Raw genomic sequence first — 21,909 nt, forward strand, 5'->3', positions numbered from 1 at the left:
TGGCCGGGCAGGACATCTTTTCCAGGGCAAACTCTGCAAGTTGCGGCTACAAATCAAGTTTGGCTGCCAAGAAGTCAAGCGGATCTTCAAGGTATGTTGGCATGGGCATGTCAAGGTATGCTACCACCTGCTGGTTCAGTTCCTGCTCCATGCCTACCTGTGGCTGATGAATTGCTTCACTATGCAGGTGAAGAAAGCTACTCATCAGCGACTGTACTCAGGCTGCTGCTGATGGAGCTGGTACTGCTCCTGCCACCCCACCCCTCCCCAGCAGCCATGGCAGTGGAAGGTGAGCGCAGAGGGCTCCCCAAGTATGACCTGCTAGTGGATGGACAATGGCACCGATGGGCATCAGCCAACTGACTACGTAGGATCTCTTTGTAGTAGTTCAGTTTGTCCTCCCTCTCAGTTGGTAGCGAGGGTCCAATAAGGTGGAGACCCAGAAGTCATCCCGCTGCCGAATGGTGACAATTCGGCTGTCACTACGCAAGTAAGTGAGCATGCATCGTGACATTTGTGCAAGTGACTCGGAGGGACTCCATGCCTCCATCTCCACTGCGTACTACCACAGTGTGTCTGGGTCCTCTGTCTCGCCTTCCTCATAACCCTCTAGCTCCTCTAGTTCATCATACTCCTCCTCTCCTGTCAGATGACTAGAAACACCGCCCATCTCATCAAACCTAAACTGTGCTCCACTGTGCCCCTCATCCTCCTCCTCCTCCAGTTCAGCCCCCACAGGGCTCATGTGGCCGTGAGATGTAGACGCAACATCTCCATGGCCCTGACCAGCCATCGTTTCCAACACTTGTTATAGGATATGAAGCAGTGGAATGACGTCGTTAATCCCGTAATCCTGGCGACTTACGTATAATGTGGCTTCCTCAAAGGGTCTGAGCAAACGGCAGGTGTCACGTATGAGCTGCCACTGGTTCACATTGAAGTTACACACGAGATTACCCCTATCTGCTTGGGTCATCAAGAAATCAGTGACGGCTTTTCTCTGTTCGTACAGACGGTCCAACATATGCAGGATGGAATTCCAACATGTTGCAACGTCACAAATCAGACTATGTTGGGGGGATACCATTCTGAAGCTGCAGCTCAAGGAGAGTGTGCTTTGCTTTGTACGAATGGCTGAAGTGCATGCAAAGTTTCCATCCCATTCTTAGGATGCAAATGGGGGAAACAGTTCAGGAATTGCTTGACAACCAGATTTAACACGTGTGCCATTCAGGGCGCATGTTTCACCCTTCCTTGTCGCAGCCCGGCCAAGATGTTCTTCCCATTGTCATCACCATGGTTCCCATTTCCAGATTTCATGGAGTAAGCCATGCTCCGATTTCTTTGCGAGTTACTTTTAGCAGTTCCTCCCCTGTGTGACTCTTTTTGTCAAGGCAAACCATGTGAAGAACAGTCTGACACCGCCGTACCCTGCACACATGGTATGCTGAAGGGCCACTGAGACTTGTTGGGGCAGTGGAGGCTGAGGACACGGTGGAGGATGAGGAGGCGGAGTCGGACACTGTCACAGGACCAACGGGCTGACAGCGTGGAGGAAGAAGCGGCGTGACCTGTCCAAGTTGGGGTTGGAACCACATTCACCCAGTGAGCCATAAAGGACATGTATTGTTCCTGCCCGTAGTTACAGCTCCAGACGTCGGCGCTGCCATGCACTTTGGAACAAACCGACAGGCTAAAAGACTGGCCCACCTTCTCTTTCACAAAATTGTGCAGGGCTGGTACTGCCTTCTTCGCAAAGAAATGAAGGCTTGGTACTCTCCACCTCGGCTCAGCACAAGCCATCAGTTCTCTGAAAGGTGCAGAGACCACCACGTGAAAAGGGAGGGACTGCAGCGACAGCAACTTAGACAGGAGCACATTCAGCTTCTGCGCCGTTGGATGAGTGAGCGCATATTGTTGTCTCTTGGACATGGCTTCACGTATGGATTGTTTGCAGAATGGCTGACTAAAAGTGGGAGAAGCAGGAGCACCTGGAGCGACAGAAGGAGGGTATGACACACAGCTCCCTTCGGCTGAGGTAGTGGAGCCTTGTCTGGCTGAAGGAGGAAGCCGCTGGCCACTGGGGGATGCAGCAGGCTGGACCACCATATCGGAGCTGGGTTCTCCCTGGCCACTTTACGGTGGCGAAGCATGTGTTGACGCAGGGCCGTGGTGCCAACATTGGGACGCTGGCCACACTTCACCTTCTGCTGACATATCTTGCATGTGGCCTCCTCCAGATGCTTGATGAAAAACTGCCACACCGCCGAGTATCTGATTTTCCCACCAATAGTCTGCACTAATTGACTGCTACTGCCACCGTCTCCAGGAACCCATGCTCCACTACCTCCTGGGAAGGTAGGCTGCCGCGAAGCAGGTGGTCTCCCCCGGGCACGTTTGGCTCCAGTATTTCCACTTCTGCCACCACGCTAACTGCCAACCTCATCCAGATGCTTGATGAAAAACTGCCACCCTGCCAAGTAGCTGATTTTCCCACCAGCAGTCCACACTAATTGGCTGACACTGCCGCCGTCTCCAGGAACCCCTGCTCCAATACCTCCCGGGAAGGTATGCTCCCGCGAAGCAGGCACGTTTGGTTTCAGAATTTCCACTTCTGCCACCACACTGACTGCCAACCATGCTACTGCCTTGCTGGCTCAGCTGCTGCCTCAAGGGCAACCTGCAACTCTCTTCTCCTGATGATGATGAAACCCCTTCTGCACCCGGCTCCCAATTGCAACCGGCTTCATCATCATCAACAAGTGTCTGCATGTCACTGATGTCCTCCTCAGGTTCCCCAACAGTGTCTGCTTCAGGACCCTGAACCCTGGCAACTCCGCCTCCCACGCCACTCTCCTCATCACTACTTGCCCGTCTAGGGCAGTAGCTGCTGACTGTCCTCTAACAGATCGTCCTCAGTGAATAGTGGAGCTGAACCCACAGCATGAGATACTTCTGTAGGAGAGGGAACAGCATAGGACAGAGGCAATGGGAGGACAGGGACTGCTCCCGGGCCATGCCAACTGAGGGTTGTGTTTGAGGAACCCACCGACTGTTGACTGGGGTTGTCAGATGTCACTTGTGATGAAGTGGAGGACCATGTTAACCAATCGACGATGGCAGATGGGTTGCTGGTCGAGACACGACTCATAACGGGAGCTCAGGCCTCTCGCTGCGACTCCTGCTGCCACTCACCCCTAGTCTGCTGAGACCTCTGCCTGAAGGATTTAGGCCTCTGCTGCTCCTCTGTGCACATCCTGGCACTTCTCTGCCTGACATACTTAGTGTGTATATGAGGGGAGTACAATACGCTTCACTACTCTTAAAACAGTATTTGTCTAGAACAGCAGCAGGTAATTACTTTTGGCTGTCCTTTCACAGTATGAAGGCCCTTGACAGATCAACAGGTACAAAATGGTACACTATTTAAATGTACGTATGCGGTATGCACTGATGAGGGCAGAAAAATGCGCTACAAAACGGAAAAAAAATCTGTATTTTTTTAAAACACCGGCCGGTGAGTACTTTTACTTGGACTTTCACAGTATGCAGGCCCTTGACAGATTTACAGGTACAAAATGGTACGCTACTTAGATTTAGGTATGTGGTATGCACGTATGAGGACAAAAAAATGCGCTACAACACACCTAAAAACTGTTACGCCGAGCGCTCCGGGTCCCCGCTCCTCCCCGGAGCGCTCGCTTCTCTCTCGCTACCGCAGCGCTCCGGGCAGCTCCACTGACCCGGTGCGCTGCGATACCGTCTCCAGCCGGGATGCGATTCGCGATGCGGGTAGCGCCCGCTCGCGATGCGCATCCCGGCTCCCGTACCTGACTCGCTCTCCGTCTGTCCTGTCCCGGCGCGCGCAGCCCCGCTCCCTAGGGCGCGCGCGCGCCGGGTCTCTGCGATTTAAAGGGCCACTGCGCCGCTGATTGGCGCAGTGGTTCCAATTAGTGTGTTCACCTGTGCACTCCCTATTTATACCTCACTTCCCCTTCACTCCCTCGCCGGATCTTGTTGCCATTGTGCCAGTGAAAGCGTTTCCTTGTGTGTTCCTAGCCTGTGTTCCAGACCTCCTGCCGTTGCCCCCGACTACGATCCTTGCTGCCTGCCCCGACCTTCTGCTACGTCCGACCTTGCTTCTGTCTACTCCCTTGTACCGCGCCTATCTTCAGCAGTCAGAGAGGTTGAGCCGTTGCTAGTGGATACGACCTGGTCACTACCGCCGCAGCAAGACCATCCCGCTTTGCGGCGGGCTCTGGTGAAAACCAGCAGTGACTTAGAACCGATCCACTAGCACGGTCCACGCCAATCCCTCTCTGGCACAGAGGATCCACTACCTGCCAGCCGGCATCGTGACAAAAACTCTGTATTTTTCTAAAACACCAGCCGGTGAGTACTTTTGCTTGGACTTTCACAGTATGTAGGCCCTTGACAGATTAACAGGTACAATATGGTACACTACTTAGATATAGATATGTGGTATGCATGTATGACGGCAAAAAAATGCGCTACAGTACACTTGGAAAATGCATTTTCATAAAACAACAGCCAGTGATTAGTTTTCCCTGGCCTTTCACTGTATGTAGGCTTTTTACAGATTAACAGGTACAAAAAAGAAAGTGCACTACTTAGATGTAGGTATGTGGTTTGCACGTATGAGGGCAAAACATTTGCTACAGTACACTTGGTAAACGTATTTTCGTAAAACACCAGCCCTTGATTACTTTTGCCTAGACTTTCCCAGTATCTAGACTTGTTAAAGATTTATAGATGTACGTGCTTTGTACTTATGAGGGCAGAAAAATGCGCTACAGTCCGCAGAAAAAAACAAACATATTTTTGCACAGCAGCAGGACACAACAGTGCAGCACCACAAAAAAAAATTGTGCTCTGTCACAGAGTATTAAGAATGGTGTGAACTGCTGGTTATTATACAGTCTACAGACAAGTATAAGCAGCAGATGATTTCTTGGGGAAAAAATACACAGAATTGCGCTGAAAAATCACTCCTGCCTCCTGTGATACGGTTCATGAAGTTAAGGCAGCTTGTTGATATGTATGAAGCAACAAAAAGCTATCTGCCCCTCTCTGATAAAATGCTGAATGAAGTGACTGGGAGGTTATGGCTGGCATAAAAATCCTTCTCAGTGACAACAAGCAAAGCACTGCACTGCTCTCTGTCCACAACGCTGATGTGACTAGCAGTTGGAAGTGGAATGCTGCAATATGATCAATTCAGCGTGTCTGTGTAACACAGAGACATGCAGCCGTCCTCTCTCTCTCTCTGCAGTGTATGGCATGTAATGAGCATCTGCAAAATGGCTGCCGATTATATAGGGCTGTGACATTACAGGGGTCAATGAATGCTGATAGGCTGCATCCTGCATGTGATTCAGGGTCATCCCGCCTACCTCCCTTCCCGCCTTTCCAGCATCCCTCGCCCCATGTACTGACATGTGGATCCGCCATTTTAGGCATCCTGGTGCCTGGAACGCTGTAAAATTGAGTTTAATGACGCAATTTGCACAATAGAATCACAACGATATTCACATTTGTTGTGAATCGAATAAATTCTGAAATTTGTAGCGAATTGGGGGTTCTTCTGCTTTGATTCGCTCATCTCTATATAAAAAGTTTTTGAACCTGACAGTGCCCATGCCAGCAAGTCTCGTAAAACTTCAATGGAGCGTTACATACACATATAGATGTGATTTCAGAGACTCGTAAGAGGAAAAAAGTGAAATGCATGTGAAGATCTCCGTACAGTTCAACTAGATATGAGGACAACTATTTTTATTTATTTATGTGGTAACCCCATTCTTCATCAGGTCCACACAGGTCCACACAGGCCAAGGCACCTTCAATGAGCAATGTATACTCTACCCATATACAAAAGCCCCTTTGTACACATCAGACCTGGTTCTCCTATTATGGTTAGTGATCATTGATTAGTAATTAGTGCTAGTGATAATTCACTCATTAACGCTAATGTAATAAGTTTACCCCATCCATAGATAAGGCAGACTGTAGTTATAAAAAATGCTGGTGCAGCTCACAATTATATACTGGCTGAGGTGAATTAGGCAATACACCTATACCCAAGGTGTGCAAATTTGCAATAAATTGTAGAGAAAAAGAAAAACCAGCCCACACCTCAAGGACAGTGATAATACAGATAATGAGTTAGGTATTTAGTACAGTAATTTAATAGCTGAGATGGTGCTTCAAATATCAAATGAATAAAATGTATTAAAATATATAATGCAAAGAAATTCCCCTCACAGGGCCCTTGTGGGAGGAACAATCACATAGATAAACTGAAAGACATAATAAAATTATACAAACAACTGTAGTTCTAGTGTGATGAGTTGTGCCAAACCCGTCATTGAGCTTCTCCTGGTGACCGCTTCCCTTCCAGACGTCTGCTTATTACATTACTTTCGTAGTTCTGCTATCTTTAAAGCAAGTTTCGTGAAATATTTGTTCTTTGGGGACAGAAAAAAATGTTGTTGGTTATTAGAATGACATCAGTTCATTTCTCACAGCTAATATGAGGTAGTCTGTAAGACATGTGTCCACGTTCAGTACAGTGAATTCTTTCAGTAAAAGCGCTCCTGGGAACCGAAAAAAAAAAAGAATCCCGCAGACAGCTTAGTGAGAGTTATATCCTAAGGCAGGAGGAAACCGACGCAAATCCCTGACATGTTATCAGTGGACTCTGCTTCATCCTACAATAACGTACAGAGATCAACAATGTCCACAATGTTACAATGAGACAGAACTATGAACACACGTATGGTATAACTTTAAAGGGGTTTCCCAGATAAGAATCTTGATGGCATATCTGAGTGAATGGGACAAGGCTGCAATACATTACACGTCTTATACTATGTGTAGGGTTACAGGGCGGTCTCGAGCCATGCAGGAATGCATAGAAATGACATACTTGCACTTTTTCTACTCTTCCCTTTAACAGCCATCTTGCGGGAGTCTCCTGCCCACCCACTGTGAAAGCGAGCGAATGGACAATAAAAAGCAGTGCCAGGAGACAGCGGCTAGGTAATGCCGCTCCTCCCATTCACTGAAGTACCACCCTCCCCATTACAGCAGAAGCCGGCGGGTCAAGGCTCCTCCCCTATGCCATAATTGTGTATAGATACGGCATTATGACATTTGCTGCACTGCATGCGCCGTTATCACTACATCCTGACACTAGGCCGGGGCTCAGTCTTAATAGTGATAAGTAGTATGGACAGCACCTTAGAGCAGCAGAGGCAGGCCAGTAACCACAAGCCAACCAGAAGGGAGAAGCCATGCTGTTGGCTGCCCAGGATATGGCAGTGGAAGGTAAGTATGGGAGAGAGGATGAGGGGGCAACTACCTACAGGTGGTTTACCTACAGGGAGCAATTACCTACAGGGGGCTACTATATACACAGTAGGCTTCTACCTACATGAGGCTGCAACCTACAGGGGACAACTACCTACAGGGCGCTACTACCTACAGGGTGCTACTACCTAGAGGAGTGACTTTCTACAAGGAATCTACCTACAAGAGGAAGCTAACTATAAGTGACCGACCTACAGGAGGAAGCTATCTACAGGGGGGAGACCTACCTACTTGGGGTACCTACAAAATGGGGAAAACTATGTGAAGGGACCTAGCTACCTAATGGGGGGACCAACAAAGAGTCGCCCCCCCCCCACTAATCTGACATTGATGGCATATTCTCATAAGTGAAAGGATGCAATACCCACGTTAACAACACGTTAACCACGTTAGCAAGTGCGTTCAACAGAAAATAGGGTTGCCAACCTAATTTTTACTTTTCATATTCAAAAACAACAGACAACCACTGTTTTTATGGACAAATAGGAAAACCATAATGAATCATAAAAATAACAAGGTATACATACGTGTCTATAGCTCAATGTACTGATATAAAAGCATTACCAGTGTTTAGAAATCTGGACGATTGGCAACCCCGTTGAAAAGCATGTGACCCCTACAATCAAAATTATTCAATTAAAAAACATTTGAACAGAGCAATATTGAATATATTGGATTACCATAGGGCCCTAATGGTATATATTCATAGTAATATATGAGGCACTGCGGTTGTAAATAATGGCCGACTGTCCGGATTGTACTGTTAAACCGGCAATTTGTATATCTGGTTGTAAAGTCCTTTGTGTGGATTGGACTAAAAATGCCTGTAGTCTCTATGGAGATGAATAATGCTCACCGTGTCTGCTGGTCCCGTACTGCGACGGGCCGAAAATGATGGGAGTAGCAGTTCTACTTCACAAGCAGAGCATTGATTTGGGCTTAGTTTGGGAGCGGTGATATAGCAGATGGCTCCCAAGCCGGAGGTCCGTAGCTGCGGCGTGCGGCTGTTGTAATATCGGACCCTCGCTGGCTTACTCCGGTGGAAATGCTCGCGGTGGTGGTGGCTACAAAATTTGCCTACTGAGGAAGGGGTCTAGTTGCAGTACCTTGAAACGTGTCTAGTCTTAAGACTGTCTGAACAGAGCACCACAAAGACGCACTGCCCATTCAGAAGCCGACTTAACCTAAACCAGCCGCTTATAGACCTGCTGCTCAAGCCGGGATTTCTATCCATCTGACGCATTCACCCGCTTCTGATTTTACCTTACATGCCTGACATGCTGCCAGCACCGCAAGCATTTCCACCGGAGTAAGCATGCGAGGGTCCGGTATTACAACAGCCGCACGCCGCAGCTATGGACCTTCGGCGTGGGAGCCATCTGCTATATCACTGCTCCCAAACTAAGCCCAAATCAACGCTCTGCTTGTGAAGTAGAACTGCTACTCCAGCGGACACGGTGAGCATTATTCATCTCCATAGAGACTACAGGCATTTTTAGTCCAATCCACACACAGGACTTTACAACCAGATATACAAATTGCCGGTTTAACAGTACAATCCGGACAGTCGGCCATTATTTACAACCGCAGTGCCTCATATATTACTATGAATATATACCATTAGGGCCCTATGGTAATCCAATATATTCAATATTGCTCTGTTCAAATGTTTTTTAATTGAATAATTTTAATTGTATTTTAATAAATATTTTTTGCATTGTTCAAACAAACTGTCTTCAAACCATTTTTTCACTGTGCACCCAGTAGGGTGGTATCTTTGAGGGGTGGTTGAAATTTTGTTTCTAAATTTGTTTTTCTCAGTCGGTGGGGACCGATTTGTCAACCACAATTTAACCTCGGATACAAGGTTGTGAGCTGCACACATATTTCCATTTACCCCTACAATCAGCTGATCGATGGCGGTGCCAAGAGTTGCTCCTGTCCACACCGATTTGGTATTGGTGGCCTGTCCTGCTTATATCTACTGATATCCACAGCCATTGGTATAGTTAAAGGAAATCTGTCATCAGTATCACCCACACTAATACAGGCTTGTAGTGCAGGTGATACTAATCAAAAAGATACTTATGCCGTTCGGAACCGTCACGCCGTTCCACCGTTATTTCTCCTCTTGGGGTTGCAAGTTTAGTCCTTGGGGCATGGGTGGAGCACAGACCCGAGCTCCGGGCACTTTGACATAATATCCGCCTGGCTCATCCATTTGCATAACCCCCTCCCTGCTCATGCGGCCATGCTGCTGACCCATGCATGCACCGTACAGTAACACGGCTGTGCATATGTCAGAGTGCCCAGAACTCGGGTCAGAGCTCTGCCCATGCCCCAAGGACCTAATTTGCATAAACCTGAAAACGAGCAATAATCGTAGAATGGCGTGACGGTTCCGGACGCCATAAGTATCATTTTAATCAGTATCACCCGCGCTAAAAGTCTGTATGACAGGTTAGTGCAGGTGATACTGATGACAGATTTGCTTTAAGCATTCTGAGACCCACAGGTTCAACAGTCCTTCCCTACTCCAGGATATTGCAAAATGGGTAGGGATCATCTTGTAATTACATTTAAAGCATACCTGTCAGATCCCACAAAAAAAACGAAATGTGTTAGATGTTACTCAGTACCTTATCCTGATCATGTATGTGTAATTTTTATATCTCTATCACCTATATTTCAACAAAAAATTGCATATAAATGCTGCTCACTGTCTTTTTCATCTTCTCAAAGGGAGGAGGCGTGTCCTTCCCCCTCCCTTTGCTGAGCCTGGTAGTCTTGCTCTGTAACCCTTTCCTCTCTGGTTTTATGCTGTACATATGTACTCACACATGCAATGATTATTGTAGATTGGCTATACTCTACCACCAAAGACAATATGGTAAGTGTATATCTTAGATCTTTCTAAATTAGTACAAAGGTTTAGTACTAAAAGTACATTGTTTTTTATGCATACATTTTCTATCTGTTCCTATGTCATTCATGTAAATCATCCTTAGGATGTCCTGTAATGCTGGGACTTGTAATTTTGTAATAGTTGGACATCCAATGTCTTTCCAGGCATGCTAGTAGCTATAATTTTGCAACGTATGTGTTACGGCTGTGGTAAGGTGGATCCACTGACCTGTGAGGAAGATGGCGTGGGCCGTACCAGGGAACGGAGTCTAAGGTGCCGCTGGTTTTCACCAGAGCAGCCGCAAAGCGGTATGGACTTGCTGCGGCAGGTGGCACCCAGGTCACTACCCCTGGCATGTCTTGTCCCCTCAGGCAGCCGAGGTATAACATGACACAGGAAGGTAGAGGCATAGACGAAGTACGGTCAGGCAGGAGGTCAGGGCTGGTGGCAATGAAGCAAGGTCAGGTCACATAGCAAGAAGGTCAGAAGGCAGGCGGCAAAGGAGCAAGGTCAGGATACGTAGCAAGGGGTCAGATACACGGCAAGGCAAGACACAGATAAACGCTTTCTCTTAGGCAAACTAGGCACAAAGATCTGGCAAGGATTATAGGAAGTGCGGAATTAAACAGGGTCAAATGAGATTAGCACCAATCAATGGTGTGCTGGCCCTTTAAATTTTAAAGAGCCGGCGGGGATGCTCATGCCGGCAGACAGGGTAGCGGAGGAGACAGAAAAGCCAGGAGGTGAGGGGAGACCCGGCAGTCACATGCGTTCGCATCACGGGATGCAAACCACAGCGGCACCAGCATCAGGGAAATTGATGCGCTTGCGGTCAGCAAGTCTGACCACAGCGCTGTCTGTAACAGTATGGATGTTAATGGTTTGGGGGTTGGGAGCTGTAGTTTTGTAACATCTGGAGGTTCATAGTTTGCGGTTGGGAGTTGTAGTTTTGCAACATCTGGGGTCTATAGTTTGGAGACCACTGCCATAGAGTGAATTAATCTACTTTTTAAAAAAGAAAAGAATTAATACAAAAATAAAAAATAAAAGTATATAGTCTTCAAAGTCATTTGTTGCAATGCACCTGCTAGATAATGACAAATCCATAACTTGTGTCAATCGGGACCATGTGAGCTCAGAACCTTAGGAGAATATACCACTAAAAATGGAAGCCGTCATGTCGAGACTTATGCCATGTAACAAGGTACAAATAAACACAACAAGCGCATAAAATGTATAATAATAGTCATATATCGTCTGACGTGGAAGAGCACTCATGGTCTGGGCCTAATGCAGGAATTGATGTCAGCGGCTCGGAAGAGATCCTAGAAATACTGTACTGTGCCGTCCCTCAATTGCTGTTCAGGGAATAGGATAACAGGGACAACGTACATCAGTCTGAGGATAAAAACAAGTTGACAACATCATCTGAAATGCTGACGCTTATCTCATGGGTAGGTGCCAAGAATCTTGTAGAATGATATGTCCCAGAATCTCCTGCACTTACAAAGTATCACATTTCAAAAGTTTGTTATTCCTGGAAAGTTTCCAATATAATGCTACGGTCTGCGGTATAAATGTGACTTGAAGGCAGTTGCTACACCTTCTGCTTTTATCTTGGAGTTCATAATAGGAATATACATTTCATATGGTTTGTGTGTTTAGTATGGGCCATGTACAGGGCAATGTGGTTTCCTTTATCCAATGAATGTATAAAATGAGGTTTCTACTTTTAATAATGTAAAGTAGAAATCAGCTGGCACTACCTTTCCACTCAATCCCTTTACGGATCCTTCGGTGCATGGGTCCAGAACCTCTGGCTTCCTGCAAACAGGTATGCTGTGCTCTCTACCAATTAGAATACAGTATCACAGATCATGCAAGTGAAGAAAGACAGCGAAGAGGCACTCGATTCCAGTCTGTATGGTTTATTCAGCACAGGTGAAATGCACAGCAACAATTGTTTTGCTACCACGTAACTTTTCACAGCCTGGTTCCATTTCTAATTCCCTACCATTAAATACCCCATCGATCCCAGACAACTTTATTAACACATCACTGAGCTGACACAGCTCATAATAAAACAAAACGAACAGCCATGTTTAAAATAGGTATTAAATATTAGAGTGGGTTTAGAAGCAGCGCAACACACAATACCTAGCATTACATAGCAGAAATATTATTATCGGACAATGCTATTCAAATCACTTCATTACGGCCTAACGGGCTTAATGCTTCAGACTTCAGAATCAATTCCGTTTCACGTTTTAGCAATTCCATATTCCGATCCCCTCCTTTTACTAGTGGATCCAACCACAGAATTTCATGTGTTTTTGATAAGTCTGGGTGAGCCCACTTCAGTTCTTAGCGAATGTACATGTTCACTGAAGCGTTTATACATCGGGTGAATGGTCTTGCCGTTGTAATATTGGCCACAATCACAGATGATCACATAAACAACAAAACACGTACGACAGGTAAAAAAATCTGTTATCCTATGTACATAATGCCCTAGCGGGATGGAGGAGACTGGGACCATTTGGCTGCACAATCGGCAGCTCCCACATTTGTGGTTGCCTGATTTCTGGAGCCTTCCCAATCCGTCCCTTCACCAAAAAATCCTTAAAGGAAAACTGTTACATATTTTCTCCCGCACTATCCACATGTACTGGTGGATAGTGCGGGAGACGCTGATTAAAACGAGCCCTATCTTGGTCTGATCCGTGCTGCCGTTTGCCTGCATTTGTAGTTTTAATCTCTGTGTATATCCGGCTGTAACTGGCAAAGGAGGGGCTTCTGCGGGCCGCTCAGGAATATTCATTCCTCCCTCTGGTTAGGAGCGGCGAAGAGAGGGAGAACAGGAGTGATGAATTTTCATGAGCGGCGCTGACGTCAGTGTCAGTTAGCCCGCAGAAGCACCACCTTTGCCAGTTACAGCCAGATATACACAGATATTAAAACTACAACTGCTGGCGAACAGCGGCGCAGATCAGACCAAGGTAGGGCTCGTTTTAATCAGCGTCTCCCGCACTATCTACCAATACCGGTGGATCGTGCGAGAGAAAATATGTGACAGTTTTCCTTTAAGATTTTTGAAATGACACCACTGGTTTCAGACTTGCTTTCTTAGAAATCACTGCATCCCTTGTAACAATGTGCCAATTCTTGTTAATAACAGTTCTTATTGCGTTCGACATGGGGCTATGTCTAAAAATAAAAGAAAAGCCATCTTTATTTTTCTTTCTCCTCTCTCTCCCAGAAGAATACAGTAATTGATTCCGATCTCTTTGGAGCGCTTTTTCTTGCGCTTGATTAATGAGTTGAATGGGATATCCCCAATCATGTACTTTTTTAAATTAACATATTTGCCTATAAAATAAAATAAACAACATCACTATTGATGTGTTTTAATCTGACAATTGCTCATATGGTAATGATTGTTTAGTATGGACTGGGAAAAAAACTGTCATATTTCAGAAGGGAATTGGTAGCAGTCAGTTTAGTAAATGTTGTAGTGTGTATGGCTCCTTTAACAATAGAGATTTGAACATCTAGGAAATTTACAGATGTAGCGCTACACTTACTAGTGAATGTCATGTTGGCCACGCTGGAGTTAAGGTATGACACAAATCGCTCAAATTCCTCCTTAGGACCAGCCCACACAACAAATACGTCATCTATATAACGAAGAGAGAGACATATGTACCTCAAAAATCTATTTGACACAAAAAAAAGGGGAGGGAATTAGAAATGGAGCCAGTCTGTGAAAAAGCTTCATGGCAGCGAAACAATTGTTGCTGTGCATTTCCCCTGAGCTGAATAAACCATACAGACTGGAATCGAGTGCCTCTATGCTGTCTTTCTACTTTTAAAGAGATAGTTTGGTCTTTGATTCTCCATATTTTTTTGGGCTGTCAGTGAATAAAAACACTCTTGTGTAAACACATAGGACATAGAAGCATAATTACAATAATTGACAGTTGAGGCAATGCTCTGGGAGCTTAAGGGGGTACTTCATTTCTCATGCTGAAAAGTGATGATCCGCTCAGCCAATCACCAGCCAAGATGGGATCCTGTCTCAGCTCATGATTGGCTGAGTAGGTTTTCATTGTTCAGCAAGGGTGGGGGGCAGTCTCAAAAGGTGGGGGACTGGTATTGTAGAGAGGGACAAACAGAAGTGAGAGACGGGCCACTTTCAGGAGATTGTGGGGGGACCCAGAGATCAGACACTTATCCTGTGGATAGAGGATGTTTATCCAAAATGGAGTATCCCCTCCCATCTCTCCCCATACACAACACATGGACATGGCCATGTGTTTGGAGAGGTAGGGAGCGGTAACTCTTGTTGCCAAAAGTTATTGAAAATGTATTGTCAGCCTGGACTGCAGACATTTTAGCAAGACATGAGCAAAACTCCCGTTATGGGAGAATCCAATGTAAATTCAGCATTGATTTGATCTGGATTTGATGGCCAATTCTAATTAGGCTGTACACTCTCTGGCCCAAAGACACAGTGCCCCTGGGCACATGTTCAAGATCTTGTCTTTGACAGAAGTTCCTGATCATACTTTTCAGTCCCTGCTCCTGTACACTGAGGCACGAGACATATCCTGCATGCCTTTATAATCAGTTGAATGTTTTTTTATGGGAATAAATGTCTGGACTTGGAAGCAATAATTTACAAAGTGATGCATTCTCCGACCTGTCTGACCCTCAATTCCACCACTGGTCACGTCATCAAGTACTGAATTTCCTACACTGATCTCCCTGAAGGAACCACAAAAAATCTGATTTGGACTAATCAAATGTTTTCATAAAATTTGGATTAAGTTATATTTGTTCATCTGATAGCTAACTACAGAGGTGTGTCTTGCTGTTGCTGATGTGTTTTCGCTCATAGAGCATTGTCTAGACTGGATACAATTACAGTGGTCCCTCAACATACAATGGTAATTCGTTCCAAACGAGCCATCGTTTGTCGAATCCATCGTATGTTGAGGGATTCGTGCAATGTAAAGTATAGGAAGCTGTACTCACCTGTCCCCGCCGCTCGAGATGGTGTTCCCGCCGCTCCCGAGGGTGATCCCGGGCCTCCGCTGGGCTCTCCGCTGTCTTCTCCGGTCCTCTGCTGTCTTCTCCGGTCCTCTTCTGTCTTCCGCAAGGCCTTACTGGGCCTGCATAGCAACGTCATTACGCCGCTGCGTACGCCATTCCTATTGGATGACGTGCGCAGCAGAGTATTGACGTCATCGGAGAGGGCCGAGAAGACACCAGAAGACCAGCGCTGGACCCGGAGGGCACCCCGGATAGCACTTAATGCGATGGCCCCGACATAAAAAAGCATTGTATGTTGATGCTGACATCGACGTGCGATGGCCTCTGAGAGGCCATCGTATGTCGATTTGATCATATGTCGGGGCCATCGTAGGTCGGGGGGGTCACTGTATAGGTAATGGATACTTTTATTGAAGGTACGCATGTATTCTTCCTTCCTTTCCTTGTGGCACAAGATGAGTAGCTTAGTAAAAAAAAAAAAAATATTTCAAAATACTCTGTTGGGAGATGAATATGCTATATACAGCTCAGACTTCAGCTGCAGTCTACTAGAGGCTGTCCGGGCATGCTGGGAGTTGTAGTTTTGCAACAGCTGGAGGCACACTGGTTGGGAAAGACTGTACTAGAGGACCGCAGGGGATTTCTAGAATTACTACATAAGGGTGAATGAAATTTTGGTGCAACGAGTTTAAAATTTTGGTGCAAATAGTCTAACAAAAAGCTTAATTTTCACTTTCGGACTGCAGTTATAGTTTTGCCATATTTCACTGCTGTAAAACCACATTTAAAAAAATTATATATATATATATATATATATATATATATATATATTTTTATATACCTTTTCCAAAGTAAATATGTGCTTCTGGTAATATAAACTGTACTTGTGTACACAGATAGATAGATAGGTAAATAGATAGATATGATAGAAGCAACACATCTGTGGTGTCCCAGCACAAGTGGCTGTTCCGTGGTTGAGGACTGACTCGGGCAGCTTGGCAGCACAGAGTGTTGGGCCCACTGATGATCTTTTGTGATACCAATTATGTGAATAGTATAATATAAAATAATATATTTTTCTTAAATTAATTTTGTTACGGTTCAATGTATGTACGTTTAATATGTTACTGTGCCTTTAAAAATTTGAGCAGTGAAACCTATGTGACCATGTGAGCCAATGAGACCCCAAAAGTCCCCTCTGTATAGTGGTGTACAGGGGAGGAGTTAGTCAGTCTATAGTTTGGTCTAGTTCCAGCAAGACTCCTGAGCAACAGCCAAGCTCAGGTGTGCTGTGTCGTGTGTCCGAAATTTACCATTGGTCATCCTACAAGTGTCACTCGCGGGGAAGATTCATGGCCCTGCAGAATAGTTGACAGTGCCTTGAAAGGACCCTAGCCACCAGAATCACAAATTCTACAATTCCGTCCGGTGAAAAGCACCACAAGTCTCCGAACGGCAACAAAGGTCGCAAGGGGTACGCTGCACTCTCACAATAAGGCCAGCTGTTTGTGTTTTACCAATTTCACGAGCTCAGTAAAAGCAGTTAAAGGGGTTATCCAGGAAAAAACTTTTATTTATATATATATATATATATATATATATATATATATATATATATATATCTCAAATGGCTTCAGAAAGTTAAACAGATTTGTAAATTGCTTCTATTAAAAAAAATTGTAATCCTTTCAGTACATATAAGCTGCTGAAGTTGAGTTGTTCTTTTCTGTCTAAGTGATCTCTGATGACACCTGTCTCGGGAACTGTCCAGAGTAGAAGTAAATCCCCATAGCAAACCTCTTCTACTCTGTGCAGTTCCCGAGACAAGCAGAGATGTCAGCAGAGAGCACTGTTGCCAGACAGAAAAGAACAATTCAACTTCAGCAGCTGATAATTATTGGAAGGATTAAGATTTTTTTATAGAAGTAATTTAAAAATCTGTTTCACTTTCTGGAGCCAGTTTATATACAAATAATTTTTTTTCCCCCTGGAATACCCCTTTAACCGTAACCTTACGTCGGTGTGTTTATTTGCTCATCATGTCTGGCTCAGGAAGACTGCTTCCTACCTTTGGACCATGGATCGGATAAACGGTGCCCTGGCATCACAAAGTGAACAAGGTACGTCCTACTAACACCCAGTGGCCGCCACACATCCAATTGAAGACACTTGTAGTGGCATGCAGGTATAGGATTGTGGCCTTTGATGCACCATGGAATAAACCATGCTTGAATTGGACTTTTTTTTTGTGTGCAGCATTTATCCAAAATATATATATATATATATATATATATATATATATATGAGATAGATAGATAAATAGATATTAGATAGATAGATAAATAGATATGAGATAAATAGATAGATAGATAGATATGAGATAGATAGATAGATATGAGATAGATAGATAAATAGATAGATATGAGATAGATAGATAGATAGATAGATAGATATGAGATAGATAGATATATAGATAGATATGAGATGTATAGATATGAGATAGATAGATAGATATGTGGTGTCCCAGTACCGCATTCTATACGGTACTTATTTATGTATGGGTCCCCATAGCCAGAGTCCCTAGGACGTAGGGATTCCTGTCAGCCAGTCTACCCCTAGTCGCCTCTATTCTAGTTTATAATCAGTAATTTATTCATAAGTTAATGTAAATAGAATTTGTGTAGATAAACGGTTAATTACTTGTTTTCCATTAGCGTTGCAGGACCTGCGGGTCATGTGATGAGGTGAGCTCTATGGTATTAGGCTTAAGGACCTTTGGAGGCCCTGTGACGTAAGCAATCCCATTACACCATGTAATGGTGAATGGCAGATAGTCGGACCAATCAGATTAGCCCCGCCCCCTGCCCATATACGGGAGTGTCGGCCATCTTCTCGCTCTCTTGTTCCTGGGCAAGCAAGCAAGCAAGACCTGCGCAGCAATTATCGCAGTGAGTTAGGCCTGAGCCTTGCGGCGACGGCTGAACAATCTAATTATAGAGTGTATCAATTCCCAAACACTCTGCAGCATCACCGGACCTAATAACTCCCCTAAATCCGGACGGATCTGCAAATCTCTTCCTAAATTCAGAGACTGTATGTCTAGCTCAAGGTCCGCAACTACTGCCAGTCACTAAGCAACCTAAAGACTGTTTGTATGAGACTGTTACTGTGCCGTTACTGAGCACTTCAGTAAAAGTTATCCAAGTTCAAGTTCAAATCTCCTTGTGGACCTTCAGTTATTTTATGCACCTAACGTTACTGGGAAGGGCAGCGATAGGCCGGAACATTGATTCAGCATACCAGCCCTCAGTCTGGCATCACGAACTCTAGGGTTAACATTAACCCCTTCTATACTGATACCATACCACCACTACCATACACCCCCCAAGGGCTACCACAGATAGATAGATAGATAGATAGATAGATAGGTAGATAGATAGATATATAGATAGATATGAGATATATATATATATATATATATATATTAGATAGATATGAGATAGACAGATAGATAGACATGAGATAGATAAATAAATAGATAGATAAATAGATATGAGATAGGTAGATAAATAGATAGATAGATATGAGATAGGTAGTTAAATAAATAAATAGATAGATAGATAGATAGATAGATAAATAGATAGATACATATACATTCGATTTTTGTTGGAGAAAATCTCATCAATAAAAGAAGGTGATTCTGTCATTTTAGGCAGATTTGGGGTCAGGCCACTGTCCATGCCTTTCGAAGAAGTGAGGTGACAGCCAGAATCTGCAGTCTATCACACAATAAAAAGATCCATAAGAGAAAAACTGGAGGAACTCCCTGAACTAATTTGACTTTTTCATAGATCACCTAATTCTCCAAAGGTTGCATTTGATGTTAAAGAAAAAACCCAGATAATGAATACAAATGTCCTCTCCACCATCTGCGAGCCTTATGTCAGCAGCTCTCTACAGTCATGTCCTCCACGGAACCTGGGAGAACATCACACACAGGACACTCATCATACATAATCTGCTTTTTCCCTGTAAATATTCATAACATATGAAATGTATGGGATATTTTTCTCTTTCAAAACTACTTTTTAAGTTATGAAAAGTAATTAATCTACAAAACCAATTCAGCTGCTTCGATGTGCATGGACCTTATAAAACAGAGCTGGAATACATAAAAAGTGCTGCCATAAAGTACAAGTAATGTTGGTATAGTAAGGGTAGTAATGCTTGATGCCTGAAGAAGCAGCATCTGCCGCAAAATGTATTGCATGCTAGGTTTCAAAGTTGTTTTTACCTTTCATAGTGGTTGGAAGCTTTCTTGGCGCCCTTATAATTTTCCAGGGCATACACAGACAACATTTGTCCCTTAAAGAAAAATCAAGAATGAGACCCATTCCCTACTGAGAGCTCTGTGAAATAAATACACTCATTGACGACAACAAAAATAATAATAATAATGCATCCAAATAGAAATACTGTATTGCTGCAAATCGGCATGCAGGTATGTCTCAGGCAGATATGTAAACAATTACAGGTGAGGTCTCATTAGACACTGGATCTTGCCATAAAAGGGCATAAAAGTGCTCCCCCCTGTCCTATAAAAAAGGCTCTCAGGGGCTACCTTTGTGTAGTGTACCTCTTGGTGATAAATCTTTGACTGGTAGACATGTCTCTATGACACACTCAAAGACATTTTGCCGAGTTGAGGTTTGCCTGTTTGACAAAGTGCCCAACAACCACAGGTAGCTCCCACAGTTTCCTTGTCTGTCATCCAGACAGAGGTGGCTCCTTTGTTACACAAAGATTGACACCATGATACCAAATATCCTTTACTAAGTGCTTGGAAATTATCTGGGCAGAGACAGGGGTGCCCAGATAATTTCCAAGCACTTCACAAAGGATATTTGGTATCATGGTGTCAATCTTCGATTGCAGTGGTGTGGTATGAAAAAGGAATCTGGCCTGCTACAGACTGGAACCATCGTCTTTGGCATTTCATGTTTTATCTGTATCTTTGTGCTAGCAGTGTGCTGCTGTATTCTCCTGTTTATGTATATTTAGCCTAGCAGCGTGCACCTGTATGCCGGGTCTATGCAGAAGTTTGGTATCAGTATGTGCTGGCCAACTTATCCTTTTTTGTGTTATACATATGGGGGAGTAGCTACCTCCATGTTGGCTCCTGTACCCCACCCTTCTTGTATGTAAGGTGCTGGATGTTCCAGACCTTACAAGCCTGGTAGCTGATTGCACAGAGACACATTCACAGTGTAGGGTCCGTCCCAATGAGGTCACCTTATCGCGGTGGGATGGTCCAAACTATTAGGCCAAATGTTTATGTATATTTAGCCTAGCAGCGTGCACCTGTATGCTGGGTCCATGCAGTAGTTTAATATCAGTATGTGCTGGCCAACTTATCCCTATCTATCTATCAATCATCTATCTCATATCTATCTATCATTCTATTGTCTATCTCATATCTATCTATCTATCTCATATCTATCTATCATCTTTTCATCCATCAAATATCTATCTAACATCTATCTAACTATCTCATATCTATCTATCTACGTTTTGTCCTTTTCACTATACCCTTCCCAATAATACAACATAATAATAGTTTCAGAATGTAAATCCATCAGACCACTTTTACAGTACTTCTAGGTCAAATATCGGCTGAGTCAATGTTTGAGTCATTATCTTGTTATTTTATGCTCTGATATATAACTCTGGGTCACTGATTCTCAGGAGCTGCCCTATGGTGATGCTTTCTCAGACCACTTCCTATGCAGACGTCGATAAAATCTTCAACAAATATATTACACGTATAATCACACTGCAGATTTACTGCAAAGCCAGAGGTTCCATATTGTCTATGTCAGCAAAAAAGTGCAGTAAAACCAAAGTGTGGAATGACCACAGACATCTCACACAAGTACGTTATTATAAATCTCTCCCCGCCATATCTAAATCTCCATCTCCTTCCCTCCATAAGATTTCCACAATCATTTCATACAATTTGCAAGATTAACCTGACATTTAATGCAGGAAATAGAAAACAGCCCACCTGCACTGCTACAGTTTGCAATATATGGTCAGGATACCACGCTCCTCCAGCAGCGGAAGGTGTCGCACAGGTTGCGCGCACAACTGTCCCCTTAGAGATGGTGCTCAGTCAATTGAATTGTAGAACTAGAACACGGAAGAACGGAGAGACAAGATGGCACACACCATGTAGTGGGGTACTTTATTCTTCATGTGCAAACATACAACGACAGGTCAGGGAGTCAGGCAGACAGCGGGAGATGCATCGAGATGACCGTTTTGTACGTGATGACGCACTTCCTCTAGCCGACACACGTATAACTATATACAGAATTGGGAGCAATAGTGAATCCAATGAAAAGACTTATGGAAATGTGGTGACCCGGTACAGTATTGCATAAGGTACCTAGTGTAGAGGTCCCCAAAGTCAGAGTAACTACGTTCAGGTAGGGTTCCTCAGGTGGGACAGCCCCTAGTCGCCTCTCCTCAAGTCTATCTCTAATAATAATATATAT

Source organism: Hyla sarda, chromosome 2 (genome assembly GCF_029499605.1).
Source record: "Hyla sarda isolate aHylSar1 chromosome 2, aHylSar1.hap1, whole genome shotgun sequence".
In the NCBI taxonomy this organism is placed as follows: Eukaryota; Metazoa; Chordata; class Amphibia; order Anura; family Hylidae; genus Hyla; species Hyla sarda.